Source organism: Mytilus californianus, unplaced genomic scaffold (genome assembly GCF_021869535.1).
Source record: "Mytilus californianus isolate M0D057914Y unplaced genomic scaffold, xbMytCali1.0.p SCAF_20, whole genome shotgun sequence".
NCBI lineage: Eukaryota > Metazoa > Mollusca > Bivalvia > Mytilida > Mytilidae > Mytilus > Mytilus californianus.
In genome coordinates, this window is record NW_026262669.1 from 4,228,151 (window position 1) to 4,251,529 (window position 23,379).

The window sequence follows — 23,379 nt, forward strand, 5'->3', positions numbered from 1 at the left end:
CCAATTTTCATGCATTTTTAGTTACTGATAATTTTACATTCATTTATTTCGTGGTAAAGGTGAACAATGAATCTGGCAACAGAACCAGATCATGTATCCATGCCAATACAATGTTACCTCAATTCATGAAAATTGGAAACCGCGAATTCAAACAAATCCTCAATATATAATTTATCTTTTGTTCAAAATAATAGATTTGTCATTATTTGAAATCTGTTCAAACTGGCACGCTATAAACAAAAAGGTGCTGCTGGAACCTAGAAAAAGTTGAATGAATTTAATAACATATAATGTTGCAATATTGGTAGTTAATTTGACTTCCAAAACAAATTTATTATTTCTAAACTTAGCTAAAAATGGATAAAAATGTTTGTTTGGAATTCTCACCAAGTTCATTAAAATTTATACAATCTTTTCAAATAGCCCATAACATTTCAAACTGGAAAACATCAAACCAAGATCTTCGTCTGCATTATCATAGTAATAGGGCAAATGAAAATCAATTGGATATATAAGCACAGAGGAACGCAAACAACTGTTTCTATTTTGGCACAACTCGTATTTCCTCTGGTATTTAGAGCAGAATTCAATATTGTATATTATGATCTTACCTCGTTTTTCAAACCAAATAAAACATCAGCACATTTCTCCCCTGTACTTTTGTCTAACGTTACGGATGATGGTTCTACAGTCAAACAAGAATTGATGTTTATAATGTCAAAAAATAAAATGAAGACACTAACACGAGGATCTGGATGGGGTTTACAGCACAGAGAAAAAAATGGCAATTTTTTTTTTAAAGAATAGAGAAAAATGGACGAAATTAAAGAATATAAATAGCTACGGGGAAAATAAATGAATAATTGAGAAAAATGGCTATACAATTTGAAGGATACAGAAATGAAGACCATCTCATCCGGACCCTCTAACATCATATAGACTTTAATACTACTGAACTTGACTAAATGTATTTTTAGAATTTATCTGGACATACGTTAATTTTGTATAAATATAAGCTTATTTGGTCTGTATTAAAAAAACAAGTGAAATTGCGAGCTACTGCTCACTGATGATACCCCCGCCGCAACTGGATATTTTTAATAGTGTAAAAATATGTAAGTGTTCGGTAAACAGGAAGTTGTTGAGTGATGAATTTGAAAACGCATCACACGGTATAGCTGACTTATATAAAACCTGAAACCAAATTTTCAGAAATCCTTATGATGTAGTTCCTGAGAATGATGCGACGAAAAATGTTCATTGGACGGATGGACGGACTGACGGATGGACGGACAGACAGAGAGGTAAAACAGTATACCCCCACTTTTTTTAAAGCGGGGATATAATAACTTCTCAAACTAAAATGTAAAAGTAAAATAAAACGTAAACTCATTCCCTTATATAAATATATGTATTATATACTAATCGGTGGCAATCGTTCTGTATCAGCCATCCGTGAACGATATCGACTTACGTTTCAAAGGCTTCATCGTACCTCTAATCCGTTTTACGTCATGTCACGTGAAAAATATCTATTGATGTATACAATACTGATTCCTTCAAAGTCATACTATGCGGGAGTGTTAGAAGTACACATCGTATTAACCCTCAACCAAAGTAATATCTCGAGCAACGCTCTTGAGATTTTATTGATGTGATATTGCAAAAAGTCACACAATATTCTTTATATAAAAGAACGATTTGGAATTTGAATTCAGAAGAGGGAATTACAAATGTGTTAAAGTGAAAGGTAGATGTATGACAGGACTGTTTAGTGTAAAAAAAACCTGCTCAATTTGACTGAAACTAAATTCTCCCAAAGTACTTTTAACACTCACTAATAGTATGACTATAAAAGCATTAGTCTATTTGAATTGAAATATGACTAAGGAATTAGACGTCAAAATGGGAATCACACGAGGAGAGTGACTCAGGAGTCTTTCGTTCAAATGGTATTTATACTTTCTGTACGACTAAGGAGTAAGTCGCTAAGATAGGATTCCCACTAGAATAGGAAAATGGATGAGGAGTCTAGCTTTCGTTTAAATAGAATTCAAACTTGAAGTATGACAAAAAGGCAAGTCGTTATAATGGGATTCTTACTTGAAGTTTGACTTAAAGAGAGTTATAATGGGATGCACACTAGGAGAATTACTAAGGAATGTGCCATAAAACACGATTCACTGTAGGATAGACGTAGAAGTCTGTTTAAAAAAAATATTTTCAACCTAGAAGAGTAATAAAGGAGTCTTTCGTTAAAATCATATCTGACTGGAATGTATGACTAAAGAGTCAGTCATTATGATAACATTCACAAAGGAGATTGCCGTAAAAATGAAACTCACAATAGGATATCGAGAGAGACATTTACATCTTCAGCCATTTGTTATAATTGGATTCACTAAGGAGTCTGTTGTTATGATGGAAATAATACTGTGAGTATGACTAAGGAGACAGGCTATACAATGGAATTTCAACTAGGATGTAATCCCCTGTACTGAATACAAATTCAAAATCGTTCTTTTATATAAAGAATCTTGTGTGGCTTTTTTCAATATCAAACCAATAAAATACCAAGAGCGTTGTTCGAGATGTTACTTTGATCGAGGGTTGATACGATGTAGGAGTAAAGCGCCCTCCCCCTATCCCCATAAAAAACGTAAATACAATACAACACAAATGAAAACACCCGTGGTGTATTTCAATTTCTAACAAAAAAAGCATCTCTTTCGACATTATTTCAAGAGCAATTAAAATTTTAGGAAGAACAGTGAACAATTTTTTTCTATAACTTTATATATATATATATATATAAAGTTGTAATATCACATTAATATTCAGTCGAAAATGTCAATCATAATTCTTTTTACAAACTACCCAAGAAAAAAATGGGAGACAACTTAATGTTACGAAATCGAAGCAAACGATAAACATCTGTCATACAAAAAGGTTAACCTAGCTATAAAAACCAGGTTTAACCCACCATTTTCTTTGGAAAATGCCTGTACCAAGTCAGGAATATGACATTTGTATTCCATTCGTTCCGTCGGTTGATCAAGTCTAACATTTCATTTTGTCATTTTTTCATGGACTTATTCGTTTTGAAGTAACTTTGGAGTTCGGTATTTTTGTTAATACTTTTTGATGTATCATAAGCATTTCTTTATATACGATGTATATTTCCAATGAATCTGAAGCATGGTAGCCGATCAAAATGTGAATCCATCGTGTCGACGAGGCGTGAACAAACAACATTATCAACGACGATTGGGCAAACCCACTCTAAAAATTCGTAAGGGTTCCGCGGAACCCAGTGTCTCGCCTACTTTTTCTGTTAATCGCAGGCTCAACAAAAATGAGGAAGTTAATCAATAAAAATATTCCTCTTGATACTATCTTTTGATTGAAAGAAGCTTCTGTCCAAGTTTGGTAAAAATCCAGGATAGTTTATGAATCTAATAAATGTTTAAAAACTTTAACTGCAGACTGAATGTAATGTTAACTGGAAGAAAACAAAATTTCCTTCTAGATACTAGCATTTGATCATAAACAAGCTTCTGTCCAAGTCTGGTACAAATCCAAAATAGTATAAGAAAGTTATTAAAATTTTAAAAACGTTAACCACAGAGTGAATATGTTGTTTCCTGGCAGAAAATCTAAGTCCATTTAAAAGTAAAATATGGAAAAAATGGATTTATTTTTTTACAAAATTTCCTCCTAGATACTAGCTTTTGATCATAAACAAGCTTCTGTCCAAGTTTGGTACAAATCAAAAATAGTATAGGAAAGTTATTAAAATTTTAAAAACTTTAACCACAGAGTGAATGTGTTGTTTCCTGGCAGAAAATCTAAGTCCATTTAAAAGTAAAATCAGGAAAAAATGGATTTATATTTTTACAAAATTTACTTCTAGATACTATCTTATGATCATAAACAAGCTTCTGTCCAAGTTTGGTACAAACCCAGGATAGTTTAAGAAAGTTATTAAAATTTTAAAAACTTTAACCACAGAGTGAATGTAATATTTCCCAGCAGAAAAACTAAGTCCATTTATAAGTAAAATACGGAAAAAATGGAATTTTATTTTTACAAAATTTACTTCTGGATACTATCTTATGATCATAAACAAGCTTCTGTCCAAGTTTGGTAGAAATCCAGAATAGTTTAAGAAAGTTATTAAAATTTCAAAAACTTTAACCACAGAGTGAATATTTGTGGACGCCGCCGACGACAACGACGACGACGACGACGACGACGACGCCGACGGAATGTAGGATCGCTATGTCTCGCTTTTTCGACTAAAGTCGAAGGCTCGACAAAAATGAAAACAACACGTTAAATAATTTAATTTTTCGAAAAAAAGCACACGGACCTTTCATTTTTTTCTGCTTTTTTAGTTCCTTTATTTATATACTATCCACATATAACAGTCATTTAAAAAGCTTGTTATTTTGAATCAGGAATGCAAAATCCGCTAATTCAAAAGTTAACAAAAGAGAGTCGACTTCAATAAATCCGGTAAACACAAACCCTCTCCCTGTAAAAAAAGGGGATGCGGCATTCTATGAAATCGATTTAATTATTTCCCATTTTGCAACATAGCTTTAGATGTTTGTTGTATATCTTACCATCTCTTTCTGTCGATTCTGTTTCTTTATCTGAAATACACAAATCAATATAAGAATTTAACAAAAATAATAAAATGATTCGTCTGGGTCAATGATTATGACCGAATTATTTGTTGAAATTTTTGAGATGAAGGTAGGCCTATATGTAGAAATGTTTACAACGATGCGTTGCAGGTAATTCAGTTACTGACCCAAAAACTGAACGAAATGGAAAACTATGGAAGTGTGATCAATATCAAGGGACTATTGAAATAGTAATATGTACCCATAGCTTGGATTCTTAAGACAAACAATAATTGACCTATTTAAAGCTTACAATAGCCAAGAAACTACCCTTATCATTAGAACTAACTGGTCATTAATGAGCCATGTAAATAAGTCAAGGTCAAATGTCTTCTGCCAGACGTATGATTACACATTACAATGGTCAGCAATATAAGACACACACACTACTATCCTCTACAAGAATAAGTTTTACACAATGGTTCTACGCCGTCCTAACCGAATGAAGATACATGTAGATCACGATTTTACGACTCTGTCGCTGGTAAGAAAGAAATTTGAAAAAAACTTTGCATGAATATCATTTCATCATATTATTAAATTTACACAGCGAAAATGTAGTTTTACAAAAATGAACAAGAAATCTGGAATACACAACAGCATAACATAAGATAAAACTTCGAATCAAATACTAGTGTACGGGCTTTATCACATGATAGAAAGCACCAAACTTATAATTTTTCTTTCTCCGAATTATTTTCTATCACTTTAGTGAGAGAATAAATTTTTGTCAGCATATTTGTATCTGTTAACAAGAAATATTGCAAATACCTTCTGTAACAATATCAAGCGTTCCTTCAGCCACCACTGAATAGTAGGTCTGTACTCCTTCTCCAAACTTTTCAAGTCCCAGTATTAGCATTGTAACAGGTCCACATTCTGGAGCAGTCTTGATTTCTAGGAAGACATCTTTCGTATACTTTGGCAGATCGACTAGCTGGTGTTGAACAACATTGTTATCCGTGACAGAGACTAGGTAGAATATGGCTTGTACGTTGTTTGGGAAATATAGTGGCCAAGTACTAAAATCCTGTAGTTCATGACCCTAAATGAAACATTCATTTGTTTAGTGTCAAACAATATTTCTTGTGAAGGATAAGTCATTACATTGATTATTGCACAATGGCTTCTTAATTGTTAAGAGGGAAATGAAACGTATATTTAAACTCTTAGCCGCCTAGTCTTTGCCCATCGCAATAAATGTCGAGTGCGTTTCATTCTACCTGAGAAACTCATGAATAAAGTCAGCCTGATATGAATAAAGGAACAAGTCGACAAGAAGGGGAACACAGTTGGTTCCAATTGCTTGTTGGAAAACACGTCATCTAAACGTAACAAATATGTTGTCGTTCTTTGTAAAAAATCATTCTGATTCAAACAATTAATTCTCTCAAACTAACATTATCAAGATTCTTGATTTTTTGATAGACAACATATTTATTACGTTTGGATGACATGTTATTCAACAAACAATCGGCATTCCCATGGGAACCAACTGTGCTCCTCTTCTTGCCGAATTGTTCCTTTATTCATATGAGTCTGACTTCAAACAGTAACTTCTTAGAAAGAAAGAAAAGAAGTTGGCAGTATCCTTTAACTTCACTTTCCGCTATAAAGATAATGTTCTCTAACTAAATAATTCAAAATTTGGTGACTATGTTGAACGCATATATCTATATATATAGACATAAAGGATACAACAGATAATGTTAAGTATGCCTCATATATTGACTTACATCTAGAAATTGACAATGAGGGTCGGTTGAAAACAAAACTTTATCACAAAAAAAGATGATTTCAGCTTCCCATTTGTGAATTTTCCATTTCTATGTAGCAACATTCCAGCAGCCCCTGCATACGGATTATAAATCTCCCAGTTGATACGATATTCCAGGGCATGTATTTCCCATCATGATTTCCTTAATAGAGGATTGCTGCTCACAAGGAAGCTATTAAACCAAAAGTTCCAAGTAGTGAAGTTGAAATCATCCCTTCGCAAATTTTACGGACGACGTCACGAGTTAGTTGACCGTTATGGAATATCTGTTTCACAGATGAGAACGAATATGTCCCAATTGTCGTAACAACAATCCCGTCCCCTTTCCCCCGAATGTGACCTACCGAATTAGACATATCACCGGGTTTGTACTTACAAGAGCAATACGACGGGTGCCACATGTGGAGCAGGATCTGCTTACCCTTCCGGAGCACCTGAGATCACCCCCAGATTTTGGTGGGGTTCGTGTTACTCGGTCGTTGGTTTTCTATGTTGTGTTTTGTGTACTGTTGTTTGTCTGTTTATCTTTTTCTTTTTTGACAATAGGTTTGTCGGTTTATTTTTGACTTATGAGTTTGAATGTCCCTTTGGTATCCTTCGCCTCTCACTAGTCAATGAAGAGATCAAGCATCTTGATAATGTTAGTTTCAGTGATTTTTTTGTTTGAATCAGATTGTAGTTTTTTGTTCACAAAGTACGATTTATCCCTCCTTAAAACAAGATATGTGTATCTACGTTGGCTAGTTTTTTTTAAAGAAACAAAACAAGACCAATTATTTTAATTTGTCTTTAAGATTTGAATGGGTAATACTTGTGTGAATGGTAGAAAAGTCAAATGTTTAATACCACAACAGGAAAGAGACTAAGATTGTATTCATTCCATCAGATCTTTGGGATCAACATCTGATTCACAGCGCACCTACAGTGTGTTTTTTCATAATATCTCTGAACTCCGGCTTAGATTGCTGATACAATGTATGTTAATAAATTAAAAAGAGGTTCTACTGAGAACTTTGAAGACAAAGCAGTATCAAGTTGTCAGTAAGGACATTCATGTAATTTAAATATCCAATACTGTGAAGAAAGATCCAGTTCTTCACCTTTGGTTGAAATTCAAAGGAACATAGAACAGACCTATGATTATTAAGAATTTCTTTTTCGATAAGTGTAGTGGGGGTATACGTTGAATTTATTAAAATGCAAAATATTCAATGTACCTCGCCAAAGACACATTCACAACCTACAGATTCCAATCAAAATGTTTCCACTAATGTCTTACTTTTTGGCTCCGATAGACTCACAGTAGAACAAAACATACTGATATTCAAAGCTGTGCAAAACTTTATTATAAGTAGCAATCGATTCACATCCACAATCAAATAATTCTAATTAATCACTCCTCCCCTACATAAAAAATATTGTTTCATTCTTTAATAACACTCTCATTTTTCTAAAAACACCTTTCACCCCCTTCCTTTGCTATATATTTTTTTCTTATGAATTTTCCTTTTTAATATTGTAATCATTGACTGTATTTTGTTACATATTTATTCGTTTGCTATTCAGCATGTATTCATAGATTGTAATTTTATTTTCGAATTTAGGGAGACGGATTTATATAAGAGCACTGCTCTTGTTTCCTAATCCCAATTATTGAATCTTTTGTATATTTTGTATTTATGTCTTTACCCTTGTAGCTATATATTATAACGATTTCTTTAATAAAATATGTTTACAGTAATTTCAATTTCACGCAGTTTGTGTAATGTGATTTTACACACAAAAACGATGTTGTTTGAGGCTTTATCTGCGGAGACAACAACATGTTTCTCATGGAGGTAGGACAGGTGCTTAGCCATATTTTGGTCTTTTAAGAATCGATGTAGCATGTTTATTCGTACACCGATTCAGTTTTGTTTAATTATAATTTGTATCAACAACTTCACATCGTTAACCCATTTAGAATGAGTATCTATGTCTTCTTTCTCGACTGGATTCATCAGTATTTTGAAGTTGTGCTTCTAATTGATGGATTTAGGTTCACGATACTCACATGTCGGGCCTTTGAATGACATATTTCGCAGAGTAGAGTTGTTGACAATATTCTATTCACCAGTTATAACGGTTCAGCAGGAATATATATGAATGAGGAACTAGCACAGGTGCAGTCGGGATTGTTATACATGTAGTCGTCAATATTGAGATCCTGCAACACGTGTTTGTTATCGAAATATTTAGTCGCAATTTTTTTGTATAGGTATAAGTGATGATAGGTACACACCGATATTTTAAGTATGGTGGTATTTTCTAATAAACTTATTTATGATGAAGGATATTGCCCAAGTTAATGGCATCGAGACCAATTTTTGGTAAAGGAAAGTTTTAGAAAGGATCTGATCTCTGTTTCATCTTTTCCAACGCGAACCAGTGTGAAAAGTCTGTGACTTGCAATATATGAGATGATAGCTGGAAGTTTGTATTGGTTTGAATTGGAATTTGTAACAGTGGTCTCCAAACATAATTTGTTTAGATTTATATGACACTGTGAAAGGGGTAGTGAATAAAAAACTTCCTGCGAATGTGATGAATACCGAACGGCTACTGTATAAATGGCATTAGGTCATTTATGGAGAAATCATGGAAAGTTTGTGAATTATATTGACGATGACCATGACTGCGTCTACGTCGAGGAGCGGAGTTGAAAATATTCATCACATTCACCGAGCTACAGGAAGAACGACAAGATAGGATACATATACCATCCATTTTGTCATTGAACAATATGGTGTCGTAATCCCTTTTGGGATTCTGAGTCTGGAGCGATTTTCTGGCGGTCAAATCAGAAAATTACTCCGGACTCATAATCACAAAAGGGATTAATGGTTTCGCAGTTTTCAATTTTCAAATTCAGCAGTCTTCCGTTTGTCTACTGAGAGTTGTTGCAAGATGAGCATTCTTACTCGTGTGGTATAGTTCTTTGATGATGCGAACTCGCATATAAAGGATTTAATGATCAGACTGATTACTAATTAATGTTGATAAACAATGTCATTTGTACTGTTGTAAATGGCTGATCTATGGCCGCACATACGTTTATTTAGCCTTCCTTTCGTTTCAACGACATATACCAATCCGCAAGGTTACACTCTAATCAATAGACGAGATTGGTTGGTTTACAATTCAAATCATCATCATAGCTCTAAGTATACTATTAGTTGGTTTTCCCGTTTGAATGCTTTTATACTAGTAATTTTTTTGGGGCCCTTTATAGCTTGCTGTTCGGTGTGAGCCAAGGCTCCGTGTTGAAGACCGTACTTTGACCTATAATGGTTTACTTTTATAAATTTTGACTTGGATGGAGAGTTGTCTCATTGACACTCATACGACATCTTCTTATATCTATTAGTAAGACTGTTAAGTTAAATTGGAATTATTGCTAGTAAATTGAGTATATGTTATTAAAATTTTACATGTTTTGCCGTTTTTGGTTATACATAAAGAAACGAGACAGGATTATTCGGAGTCATTAAAGTCAGAAATGTCTTGTAGTAGAATTGTACACGATCAGGTGCGAAGAGCATTGCTATTCTCATTAGTATGATCGTTTTAATGTCTTGTATTCGATGTATTTGTCATACCTGGTGATAAAGGGGCACCTGTGTCCATAATGGCGTCTGTTTCAGACCTTTTCATATGTTCGAGTCTGTATTTTGTTATATTATCGTAATCGTATGCTACTTAGTTTATGATGTCCTCGGGGAAACAATTACCACCAGCAGAGACGTTTACCCAGTGGTTGTAAAAAAAGGGCGGAAAATATCAGGGGACTCATCAGTCGAAAATGAACTGACAATGCCATTGTAAAAAAACAAAAAACAACCAAAAGACAAAGGTAGCAATACACAGTTTGGAGTGTGGTTTCGCATTTTGGCCATGGTGAATTTTCTAAATATGAAAGTTATTGTGCAATAAAATTGATTTTTAGATAGCTGAAGAATAATATAGCCTTCAAAGTGGGTTTATATAAAACATCAAGATTGCTTTTGCAGGTTTTATATGTCATGTTCTGTTTGACAGTCTGTATTTTGACGCTCGAACTTTTCAATTCAATTTTATGGAAAAATGAGGTAAAATGGATATAACTTTTTTTGACTTATTGATAGAAAAATGTCAATGGTTCGAGAAAAGATATCACACTCTAATGGATTGAATTCTCTTTTGGACAAAATTTGGGGTATTTTGTGACATTTTCATCCCCTTTTTTGCAATATTTTGTATCAAATAAATGTAGATTGTTGCCATGATTACACCAAAAAGAGATTATTAAAAGCTTTTATCTCCCTTTAGTCTGCATGCAGTTTTACTATTTTTTTTTATTAAGATGTAGAAATCTATTGCAGATAAACACCTTTCCTTTAATACTGGCATGACTTGTATTCAAATAGATGCTATTAAAGAAAATACAATATTACTATAATTTTCAAATTATATGGAGTTTGAAATTACTAAACACAAAAAAAATAGCGATTTGAGTCTTTAATTCATTTATTATATTTTATAATCAAACTCTTTATTCTTAGATGAGAGTTCTACATGAAAAATTTAAATGTTTTACAATTTCAGTCTTGAATGACTGTTATCATGCGATTTGAGTCTTCAAGCCATTTTACAATTAAATGCCTAATTATGACAGTTCTACATGAAAAATTTTAATTATTTTGCAATTTCAGTGCCCAAATGACTGTTAAACTATCATGTTCCCTCTTTTGTTACTATCGTGTTCCCTCTTTTGTTACTATCGTGTTCCCTCATGTTCCCTCTTTTGTTACTATCGTGTTCCCTCTTTTGTTACTATCGTGTTCCCTCTTTTGTTACTATCGTGTTCCCTCTTTTGTTAATTCAAAATGGGTTTTACATACCTGAAAACCTTGAATATGTAAAATAAAGGCCATATTAGCTGGCCTGCATGGAGCAAGATCTGCTCCTACCGTGAATTGTACCCAGTAACTGTAATCATTCACAGATTCTCTGTTTAATTGCGATCTGATTATAGAAATATAACAGACAGCGGCACATAAATCGTCTAAGACGGAACCAGTATATTCCTATAAAAGATAAATACATGAATTGTTTCAAACGTATACTTAATAAGTAAATTATTAAAACCATGGATGATAAGCATCAATATTTTATGGCACTGGCTACGATTACGTTGAAATGTAACGATAACAAAAAAAGTTATTGTTGCATTGGACACTAATTGCCGGAATGCTAGGTTGGGTTGGGAATCGATTAATTACGAACGTAACAATAATAGTTGTGTCTACGGTTACGTTGTGTTATTGTTACGTTAATGCACTTCAATGTATGCTGGGACTAGTGATATGTATTAAAATACAACTTGAAAACTTTCATTCGTAAGCACTGCAATGCTACAATATAGCATATATTTTATTTATTTTATTTACAATGCGGGCAGCTTCCACACATCTAGTGCTTTGGGGAGCATGTTTTAGTCCGACGCATTTTTGGTGAAACCACTCTAGGCAGCCATCACAATCGAGATGAAACCATCCAGACGGACATGCACACCTTAGGCCAAAAATAAAATTTAGATTGTTTGATGTTGCCTACCTACCCACCTAAAAAGCAGCCTACCCGAAAAAAAATGACACAAATTGATTCATTTTTTTTCAAACATTTTCTCCTGCTCTTACGTCGTTTTCTTGTCTAGAACATATAACTTATGTTGTTGGCAAAAACAAAATCCATACCTACCTGCCCAACCCTACAAGGCATTGGTAGGCAACATCAAACAAAGATTTTTTAAAGGGTTGCCTTACAGTCTGAGTCATTCCATACATCAATTTAATATAGTTAACCTTCTGCATGTAGTATCGGATATACGCACTTGACCACGAAAACTTAACATTGATCACTAATCAATGAAATGAGGTCGAGGTCAGGTGAACCCTGTCTGACGGACATGTATTCCTTGCAAAAATCAATTATATACATTACCAAATATTGTAATTCTATAAGTCGTAAGTGAGAAATTCTTAGTTTCGTAAAATTCCATGAAGGTTTGACAAAGTTATTAATGTGTAAAAATAATTGAACCGTACATCGACTGGCCTTAATTTTGACGACGACGGAATGTAGGATCGCTATGTCTCGCTTCCGTGACTTTCGTTGCAAGCTCGATAAAAATATAATTGAAAGTCAGATTAATCCGATCGATATGAACATAAACTCTGCTTTGTGCTACACACTGAGTCATAGTGTTAACGTGCTGGTAAACAAGGTAACAGTCCACAGGGAAACGTGTCACCCTACCCGGACATAATAGTCCGAGTGGCGGAAGGAATTTTTTTTTCGGGACGTCGGAATTGGGCTTTATTTTTGTGGGAATTCGGGATAGGGCCTCATTTTCGCGGGAATTCAGGATTTACATTTATCATGATTCGGGAATAAGCATTTAGTTTTTCGGGATTCCGGGAAAGAATACTTTATTTTTGCGGGACTTCGGGTTGACACCCCTCCTACCGCCCCTCTAGTCTGACTCCCGAGCCACAAGTCTTGTCTTACTCCAAATGCCGTATGCTTAGCGGAGAATTAGCGTTTAGTTTGTATTTGGTGCACATACTGTATCTATATGTTACTAAAAAGAGATGAGTCTATGTAAATGCTCATTTGTTCCGACGTTGGTAAGTTCTGGGCGAAAAGAACTAACTAGCCGAAAAGTTCCGGAGGAACTTATTAACTAGTTACTTTGTTCTTCCTCTGGTTTAAAAGTTCCACCGGAACAAAGTGACTAGTTGAAAAGTTCCAACGGAACATATCAACTAGTTAGAAAGTTCCTTTTTGTCAAATTAGGCAAAACCGGAACTAACAAACTAGCCCAAAAGTTCCAACGGAACTTATCAACCAGGCAGAAAGTTCCATTTGGAGAATTGATGCAAAGTAAATGCGCAACATATTATATTTGAACCTTTCAAAGGGAAACCAAGATACTGATTACAAAAGTCAAAAGGAACTTATCAACTAGCCACAAAGTTCCTCTTTGGCAAATAAGTCAAAACCGGAACTAACAAACTAGCCCAAAAGTTCCAACGGAACTTATCAACCAGTCACAAAGTTCCATTTGGAGAATTGATGCAAAGAACCACATGAGGAGGGGGGTATTCTTCCCTCTCTTGAGGGTACTATGAATACTAAATTTGCATGATAATGCAACTTATTCCGTTTTATGTGAGCTAAGAAATACAACTTAAATTTTGCATATTTATCCCCGAAGAAACCCCTTTCAGTGTGTTGGGTATTCTGGTAAATTAATGATTTGCTCTTATATATACTGATACTCATTCTTCCCCCTCTTTCTACAAAAAGGACGAAATATGATATATTCGAAACGATGTAACTAGTTGTTCTGTTCCGCCAGAACTATTCAACTAGCTACATTGTTCCGGGACTTTTCAACTAGCTACTTTTTTCCGGAACTTTTCGACTGCACTCGGAATAGAACAACTAGTTGGAAAGTTCCATCGGAACGAAATAACTAGTTGAAAAGTTCCGCCGGAACAAAGTAACTGACGGAACATAGTGGCTGTTACATCTATTCGTCAGTAAAAGCCGGCATCTGAAAAAAAATCTAAATTTTGCCCCTGATGCCATCTCCAAAAATCTTGTGTCAAAGCTACATAAAATTCCGTAAATAATTGATGTCTAATATATTTAATCATAGACGGAACCTTAACATGTACAGCGTCCATTTCGCTGAACTAGTATACATTATTGTTTAGGGGCAAGCTGAAGCCCGCCTCCAGGTGCGGGAGTTTCTCACTGCGTTGAAGACTCAATGGTGGCCTTGTGCGGTTTTCTGCTCTTTGGTCGCGTTGTTATCTCTTTGACACATTCCCCGTTCCTATTCTGTATTCTACTCAATGTTGATGCCACCGACAACGTCACGCGACGACGATGTCTTCGTGACTTTCAAAGCAGGCCAGACAAACATATCAGTAACGGAATAACAAAACAAACTAATGGTATTCTCAAACAAAATGTAAAGTTTAAGGTAAGCTGCAGGTAGACACCTGGAGACTGACTGGCTATGCAGGTTTTGAAGCAATGGTTTAATTGAAATGTTATTAAGGCCAATATGCTCCGTTCGAGTTTCGGAATATCCGTTAATGGTGTAAATAAAAAATATCAATAACACTCAGGACCCGGCCGAAACATAACGACACAGACAAACACATGAAAATAATGGACGGAAGTCATTTCAATTCCTTTTTCAATGATAATCTTATTTCTAAAATATTCTATCGAAACTTTAATTGACTCTTTAATTTATACCCGATTTTCATTAAATTATCACTATTACTCAGTAATATTTATCGTTGCCGATATAAACTTTAATGGACAGTACCCACAAGAAACTGGAAATATTTCTAGTGCAAATTTTAATGAAAATTGGAGAAGAAACGTGCATAAAATATTTTTTGGGGATTTTTTTTTTGGTTTATATACACAATACAATTGGAGAAGAAGGAGCCACTTTTGTCCATACCCATATTCTGCATGAATCTCTTATTCAATTTACAATTTAAAATATATAAACAGATTTATGACAGTACTAAGTCTTTCGATTTTTTTTTTCTTTTGTTTGTTTTGTTCTATTGGTACTATTACACAATCAATAAGTACGTTGGTCGTTCGCAAATAACCAGATTAATAAACAATTAGAATGTCAGACCAATCAACATGATCAATAACTATAAACTAATGCTCACAACTCACACTGTGGCCGGATAAAAAATTACCTGACCAACACTTTATATAGAAATTTTATTTTGGGATATTTCATAAATTTCAGAAAAGACTCAACTCTCAACCTGGAAAAGGAACGCATTTGTTTCTTTATTTATATACAACCGTATATGTTGTATAACAATTTATAAACCTCTAATTGTTCCCATTGTTTGACTTTGGTGGTCCATGCTAAAGATGTGTTATAGGGAAACGGGCCGTAGTGTTAGGGATCAGTTTTCGGTTATGCATGGTTAGGGCCTCGAGGTTAGGGCTAGTTTTCGGTTAATGTTAGGGCTAGTGTTAGGTAAGGAATGGCCTATAGGTTAGGACTACTGCTTTTAGGGTTAGTTTAGTATTCATGACTATATCATCCTATAGTGAGTAAAAAAAGGCCCCCTATTTTTATGTATTTGTATTATTTTGCAATTACTCGTGTAATTTCTCACATAAACATTTTGCAATTGCCATGACATAATAACTGATATCGCAATCGCGTAAACAAACAATGCATTTTAATATAGAAAGCGTAGTAAACATGGTACTCACAGAATCGTTGTTTCAAATTGTGTATACAACATCTGTCACGTGGTTGCCAAATTACGTACCACACGTACGAGTGTCATAACAGTGGTCAAACACGTGGGGTCAGATCATTTTTATTAATTCACACTGCCTAGTTTTTACAAGAAAAATAGAAAATGAAAATCTGTGTACGAAATTAAATAGAATATTTATAATTAGGCGTAGGAGTAGAATGAAAAGTGGGAGGGCAACTTCTGAAACATGTCAAAGTGCACATGACAAGACTTAAAAATAAAATAGTAGGAGTTTGTCAGTGCAGAGACATGTAAAGTATATGTAGTATATCTGTCTCTGGTCAGTATCCTCTTTCGTCCTCTTTCATTTTTATTTTTTATTTCAATCATTTGTTTTGCCAAAAAAGTAGAGGGGGGAAAAGGGAGGGCTCCTATACGCCCTTGCGATAGACTTAAAACAATACTTTTAGCATTTTAGAATACATTTTAGATACTTTTGTCACGAGTGTTTTTTTCATTTCCTTTTATGATAAATATGATAACGACACATGACGTGGTCTTCGTCCTCAATTTTTTTCATACATGTTTTACAAAATTTGTCATTTCTAACAATTCGTATTATATTTCCCTCTTTCGATTTCGAGGTAATTATATACGCTTAGTCTCATTTTAGCTATAATAGATCGATCTGGCAGATTTCATAGCACAGTTTGATCGAAATAAGTTTTATGCTTCCTTATCATCGAAATGATACGAAAAAATTCAGAAAAAAAATTGAATATTGCTCTAAACGTGGAAGGTTTCTATTGGTTAATAAATGTACATTTTGTACAATTAGGAGACTGTTTTGAATTATTCAATATTGTGTTTTAAGGACAATTTAGTGTAAATTCAATTACTCGATTATATATATTTCTTTTAGGGAAAGAACCAGCAATATTTACGTCCGGAAAAGCTTCTATACGAATTTGGAAATTACATAGTTACAAGTGGCAAATTGACAATTTACGAATTAAGAATTTTTAAATTACACAGTTATAAGTTACAAATTGACAATTTACGTATTAAAAATTTTGAAATTTATAAGAATTTAAGCTGTCAAACCATTATGTATATATGCTTAGTGTCTAAATAATTGCATTACATGTATGTTTCACGAGAATCCGTTAGTTTGATTGGCTAACAACAATCGCGCGTCATTCAAAAATTAACCTTCATATCAATGCTTCCACAAAAAAGTTCACAGGTAAATAAAAGAAAAACTTGATTAAACTTTTTTCATGGTCTTATTAGCATAAAAATGTAATTATAAGAAATGAATGCTTTTTTTGTAATTTTGTTGGGTGTAAAACTGTTGATCGTGCACACATTTTTAGAATGAAGCGCTTTGGCGCTTCATACAAAATGTGCTTCGGTCAATACTTGATGATTTTGGAAATTTGCCATGATTATTTGAAAAAATTTATAAGTTTTATAAAATATATTGAAATTTTTATATCTAAATATTTTAAATAAAGTTATCATCATTACAGATTGATCAAGCCGACCAAAATACAGGGTGATCGCAAGTGCCCGGAAGGGCAGACAGTTCCTGCATCTCTAGTGACATACGTCGTCTCAGTTACTCATTATAGTTAAATATCAGGAGGTAATGTCAAAATCGAGGAAAAAAGGAAGGGAATAGGATAAAAAGAGAAGCAAAAGATACCAAAGGGACATTCAAACTCATAAGTCAAAAATAAACTGACAACGTGATGGCTAAAATAGAAAGGGACCAACAGACAAACAACAGTACACAAAACTCAACATACAAAAACTAAGGAAAAAGCAACACGAACCCCATCAAAAACTGGGGGAAAGGGGAGGGGGATCTCAGGTGCTCCGGAAGGGTAAGCAGATCCTGCTCCACATATGGCACCCGTCGCTGTTGCTGGAATGTAACTACATAGACATGTGCAAGAATATGTCACATTTCCAAGCGAGATAACCCAATCTGTTTATATTGGACAGTAGATAATTAACGACAACTCTTGACTCCTTCCAATAGATGTCGTTGCATTTACTAATCTTGTTAAATACAACAGAGACATGTCTCTGATAAAAATTAATTAGCGTCTTCACGGGAGTTATAAATTACGATACTTGAGTTAGTGGTCTTTAAAAGGACTATGATATTGAGATCAAAACCGCGTCGTATTATAAATCAATGAACGAAGGGGAAATTATTTTGAAAAATTATGGAAAAAATCCATATTTTTGGTAATTGATCTCGAATGACATTTTTTAACAAACAGTCATAAAACGTATCTTATGAGTTTTGATGTTCATATATCTTTAAAAATACCATCTAGAAGGTTATATGACATCCTTGTTACCAAGAAATTTAATATTTTCATTTGTCCTTATGCAACAGAGCTGACGACGAAATTGGTACCGAACCGTAGCTTATTGCAGTTTAATCACCATAAATAATGAAATTATATGGCATAATATCAGCTGTGTTTTTTTATAAATATACTAACACCAGCAAACACAAGTTTGTCCAGCTTTCTAACAATAGGCTATATATATATATTCATTCAGTACAATCATTCATTTATGCCTTGGACAAATAAGTTTGCTTTAAAATGATGCTATATATGTCTTTGAAGAAATAACTTACAAGCTAGATGTTTTTCATTTTTAAAATGTTTTATATAAAAACGGCTAAACATATCTCAACCATCTTTAGTTAGGTAAGGCGTAAGCAGACAAAAAGGTTCAATAAATCAAATTTAGAAAATTGGTGAAAATTAAAGATATAAATTCTAAGACTAAATAATTGAAGATTAAGTCATTCAACAGTTAAAATATATTTTTATTGATATTGATAAGTAGAGCTCTCTCCCTCTGATTGATAAGTGAAAAGATTTATCAATTGTAGTAACTAAAGACGTCATCATGAAGCGAGTTAGGTCGCAAGCGCTTTTATAGTGGGTCTCCCTTTTTATGTGTGTTTAGGAGTAATTCTTATTTGAAAGTTTTCTTTCATATTTCAACTTATTTTCACTTATCTAAAATTTTCTAACTGCTATCAGTGCGATTTAATACTTACAGTATTTATATCTGATGTCCCTCTGTCCTTATTTTCAACAGTGCAAGAAAGGTAAAAAATTTGCCTGAATTAAGTCACGGATAAAAATTCACAGGACAATAAGGAACGACATCAAAAGTTCAATGTAGGATAAACAAACTTAATTAACGTAGTTTTTTCACTGACCCCCACACCTCTTAACTTAATTTGGGAAAAATTGATTGACCAATATGGATATATGTAAAATAGATATCAAATAAACAAAACTTGCAGCAATTTTTACCCCACCCCCAAACTATTTGAATTAATTTTTTTATCCTGCATTGATCCTTTGATGTCGTCCCTAAATCAAAGCTCATTTATGCGATGCATAGTTTGTCTTTGATAAATAAATCGTCCATGGTCAAACTAAAGAGCGAGGAACACGAATCCTTAAAAAAGAGTGATTTGAAAGATTTTTTGCATTAGTTTTCGAGTTCTCAAATTTGTTTTAATAGTTCCACCACATTGATGTTATGTCATTACAGGATGATACTTCCACAACAAACCGTGCATACATTCATTACATGTACATATGTCACAAATTAACACAAGTTGTATTGTATCAGATTCAATTTAATAAAACAAACAGTGGCATCCTGTTGAGCACATATAAGACATCGTAATTGGAGATGGGAAAGACAATCAAGCGAAAGGGTGCCTGCTGATAATAAAATTCATTTGACAATATATCAATTTCGAACTTTTTTAATATACCACATTTTCATTTTCTTTAAATATTATCGAAATACAAATGATGGAAAAATGTTTTACGGGTGAAAAAAAAAATTGAACAGCGAATCGTTTATTATTATTTAAATGTAAATGTATACTTTATCATTTATCATTAAATACGTTTCACCAAATATGAATAAAACATATCCTTATAGTCTCTATTATATGAAATTATACGAACTATGAACTATCATGAACAAGAACCCTTTAAAACTCCATTATGTCCTTTGAACAGATGAATTATCCCGACGAATACAAATTTAATATAATTAAATATAATTTTATTTTGTTTTCAATATTTATAGTTTCTATTTGAACAATAAATAATAGCCGCAATGAACACTTTGAATTTGAACTTATTATGTATTATTTCATTTATTTAAGAATAACCGGAATTTATTTTACATGTATAGCAGTATGATCTCGCTAATGTACGATGTTTTCGTATATTACATTTGTGTTGGTTATTTTTTTCAAAGACAACTTTTCAAAACGCCGGAGACCTAAGAATTTCTTAATTTAAACTGACTTTTCTGACATCAAAATATAGCATATTGACAGGAGTATTCAACAGTATGTGTTAATAGTATTTTCTCCGTATATTTAGTGTGCTTCAATTTTTTTAGTTACTGCTGTCTCGTTTCTTTTGAGGTAATTCATCGATATTTACTGATGCGAGTAAGGGAATTTAGATAATGAAAACTCAAAAAATCGGAGACCTAACAATTAGATAAGATAAACTGGATTTTTTAATACCACCAGAGAGGTAAATCTATGTAGAATTCGGTCGTATGTGTTAATAAGAATTCAGATGATTGGTAAAAATAATATGAAGAATTAATGAAGGGTACCCATTTATTTTCCCATTACTTTCTATGTTAATCGAACATCATTAAAAACATTGCACCCCGGGTGTCGCTAATAAGGGTAATCGGCCATTAGTGTCCTTCATTCTCGGGTATGAATGGAAAGTTCACAAATGGGAAGCTGAAATCATCCCGCTTGTCGTAAAGTTTCGTTTTCAACCGGCCCTCAGTGTCAGGTTCTAGATGTAAGTCAAGATACGAGGCAGACTTACTGTATCTGTTGTATCCTTTATCTCAAGTTAGATGGGATAGATGCGTTCAACATAGTCACCAAATTTTGAATTATTTAGTGAGAGAACATCATCTATATAGCTGAAAGTAAAGTTAAAGGGTGCTTCTTACTTCTTTTCTTTCTTTCTAAGAAGATCCTGTATGAAGTCAGCCTAATATATGAATAAAGGAACAAGTCGGCAAGAAGATGAGCACAGTTCCTATTGGAATGCCGATTGTTTGTTGAAAAACACGTCCTCCAAACGAAACAAATGTGTGTCTATCAAAAAATCAAGCATCTCGATAATGTCAGTTTCAGAGATTTTTTTTGTTTGAATCAGAGTGGTTAAGACACGTAGAACATATCCTCGATCATTAATCACACGGATATTTCAGAACAGAGGGTCTGTATGGATGGGGTTTAAAAAGAGAGAAAAAAGGGGTTAGAATAAAGAATAGAGAAAAATGGGCCAAAAAGTATAGAGAATAGTGCATGAAGAATGGGGTATGTTCTAAAATAAAAAGAAACAAACAGAGAATTTATGGATAAAAACAGAGAAAATGGCCAAATAATAGAGAACACAGAAATAAAGACTCCTCATCGAGACCTCCATAACAGTCAGTCTTATCATGATGGCTTCCGTAAAACTTTTATAGTGATGACTTCCACTTTACCATTTGGAATCCTTGACGCAATAGCATCTTTGTTAGTAGTAACTTTCTATCAAGTAAATCATGATATGAAACACAAGCCATGGAGTATCGTTTCAACAAGGAGATATATACTTCATATGCACGCGCTGCTTAAATATTACTATATAGAAATGGAATGTTCAAAATCATCTCTTTTGTCGTATTATATTTTCAATGTAAAATTTTAAAATGTAAGTAATGAAGTAGATTTAATTGCATGTGTGGTAACCATTATGTCAAGCTCATTAATTAAGATAGATGCAAAAGTCGCCGAACAGCAAGCTATAAAGGGCCCCAAAAATGACTAGTGTAAAACCATTCAAACAGGATGACCAACGGTCTAATCTATATAAAAATTCGTAAGGGTTCCGCGGAACCCAGTGTCTCGCCTACTTTTGCTGTTAATCACAGGCTCAACAAAAAGGAGGAAAAAAATCAATAAAAAATATTCCTTTAGATACTATCTTTTGATTGTAAGAAGCATCTGTCAAAGTTTGGTATAAATCCAGGTTAGTTTATGAATCTAATAAATGTTTTAAAAACTTTAACTGCAGACTGTATTTAATGTTAACTGGAAGAAAAACTAATTCCATTTATAAGTAAAATACGGATAAACAGGTACAAAATTTTAACAAAATTTCCTTCTAGATACTAGCTTTTGATCATAAACAAGCTTCTGACCAAGTTTGGTAGAAATCCAGGATAGTTTAAGAAAGTTATTAAAATTTTAAAAACTTTAACCACAGAGTGAATGTATTGTTTCCTGGCAGAAAAACTAAGTCCATTTATAAGTAAAATACGGAAAAAATGAAATTTTTTTTTTAACAAATTTACTTCTGGATACTATCTTATGATCATAAACAAGCTTCTGTCCAAGTTTGGTACAAATCCAGGATAGTTTAAGAAAGTAATTAAAATTTTAAAAACTTAAACCACAGAGTGAATGTAATGTTTCCCGGCAGAAAAACTAAGTCCGTTTATAAGTAAAATACGGAAAAAAAGGGAATTTTATTTTTACAAAATTTACTTCTGGATACTATCTTATGATCATAAACAAGCTTCTGTCCAAGTTTGGTAGAAATCCAGGATAGTTTAAGAAAGTTATTAAAATTTCAAAAACTTTAACCACAGAGTGAATATTTGTGGACGCCGCCGCCACCGCCGCCGCCGCCGACGACGACGACGACGACGACGCCGACGGAATGAAGGACCGCTATGTCTCGCTTTTTCAACTAAAGTCGAAGGCTCGACAAAAACGAGAAACGAGAAACACTTATGAACCACATCAACAAACGACAACCACTGAACATCAGGTTCCTGACTTAGGACAGGTGCAAACAAATGCAGCGGGTTTAAACGGTTTGGTGTCAGTTTAATTGAACTGTTTACGTTAACTAGAAGATGTGGTATGAATTCTAATGAGGCAACTCTCCACCAGACTCTAAATGACGTAGAACAGCTATGGGTCACTGTGCGGCCCTTAACAATGAGCGAAGTCCATTGGACAGGCACATACAGAATATGGCTGGGTTAAACTTGTTACGGTTGCTCAGCCTCCCTAAACCTGGGACCAAGATGTAACAGCACACTGACTATAAGAACAAACCATTAAAATCAGTACCCGCAGTTACTGAAAGCTAATTCAAAGCAATAACAACAACTATTAAATACCTCTCCCCTTTTGACAAAGTGAGAAAATAGCAACAGAAAGACAACACTGAGTAAGGTCAAAGTAGTTATATATCGGTACTCAAACCTCCTCCCTTTTGACAAAGTGAGAAAAAAGCAACAGAAAGACAACACTGAGCAAGATCAAAGAAGTTATATCGGTACTCAAACCTCTCCCCTTTTGACATGGAGAGAAAATAGCAACAGAAAGACAACACTGAGTACGGTCAAAGTAGTTATATCGGTACTCAAACATCTCCCCTTTTGACATAGTGAGAAA

General features: G+C 33.7%; 1 long non-coding RNA gene across 1 annotated transcript; it reads right to left on the bottom strand.

The window, feature by feature from the left end:
- Positions 1 to 5,459: 5,459 nt before the first annotated feature.
- Positions 5,460 to 15,881, bottom strand: LOC127731649 (uncharacterized). Its single transcript, XR_007995661.1, has 3 exons — positions 15,826 to 15,881; positions 11,388 to 11,573; positions 5,460 to 5,736 (listed from the first exon to the last, which is right to left on the bottom strand). It is a non-coding gene; the product is annotated as an uncharacterized LOC127731649 (long non-coding RNA).
- Positions 15,882 to 23,379: the final 7,498 nt, after the last annotated feature.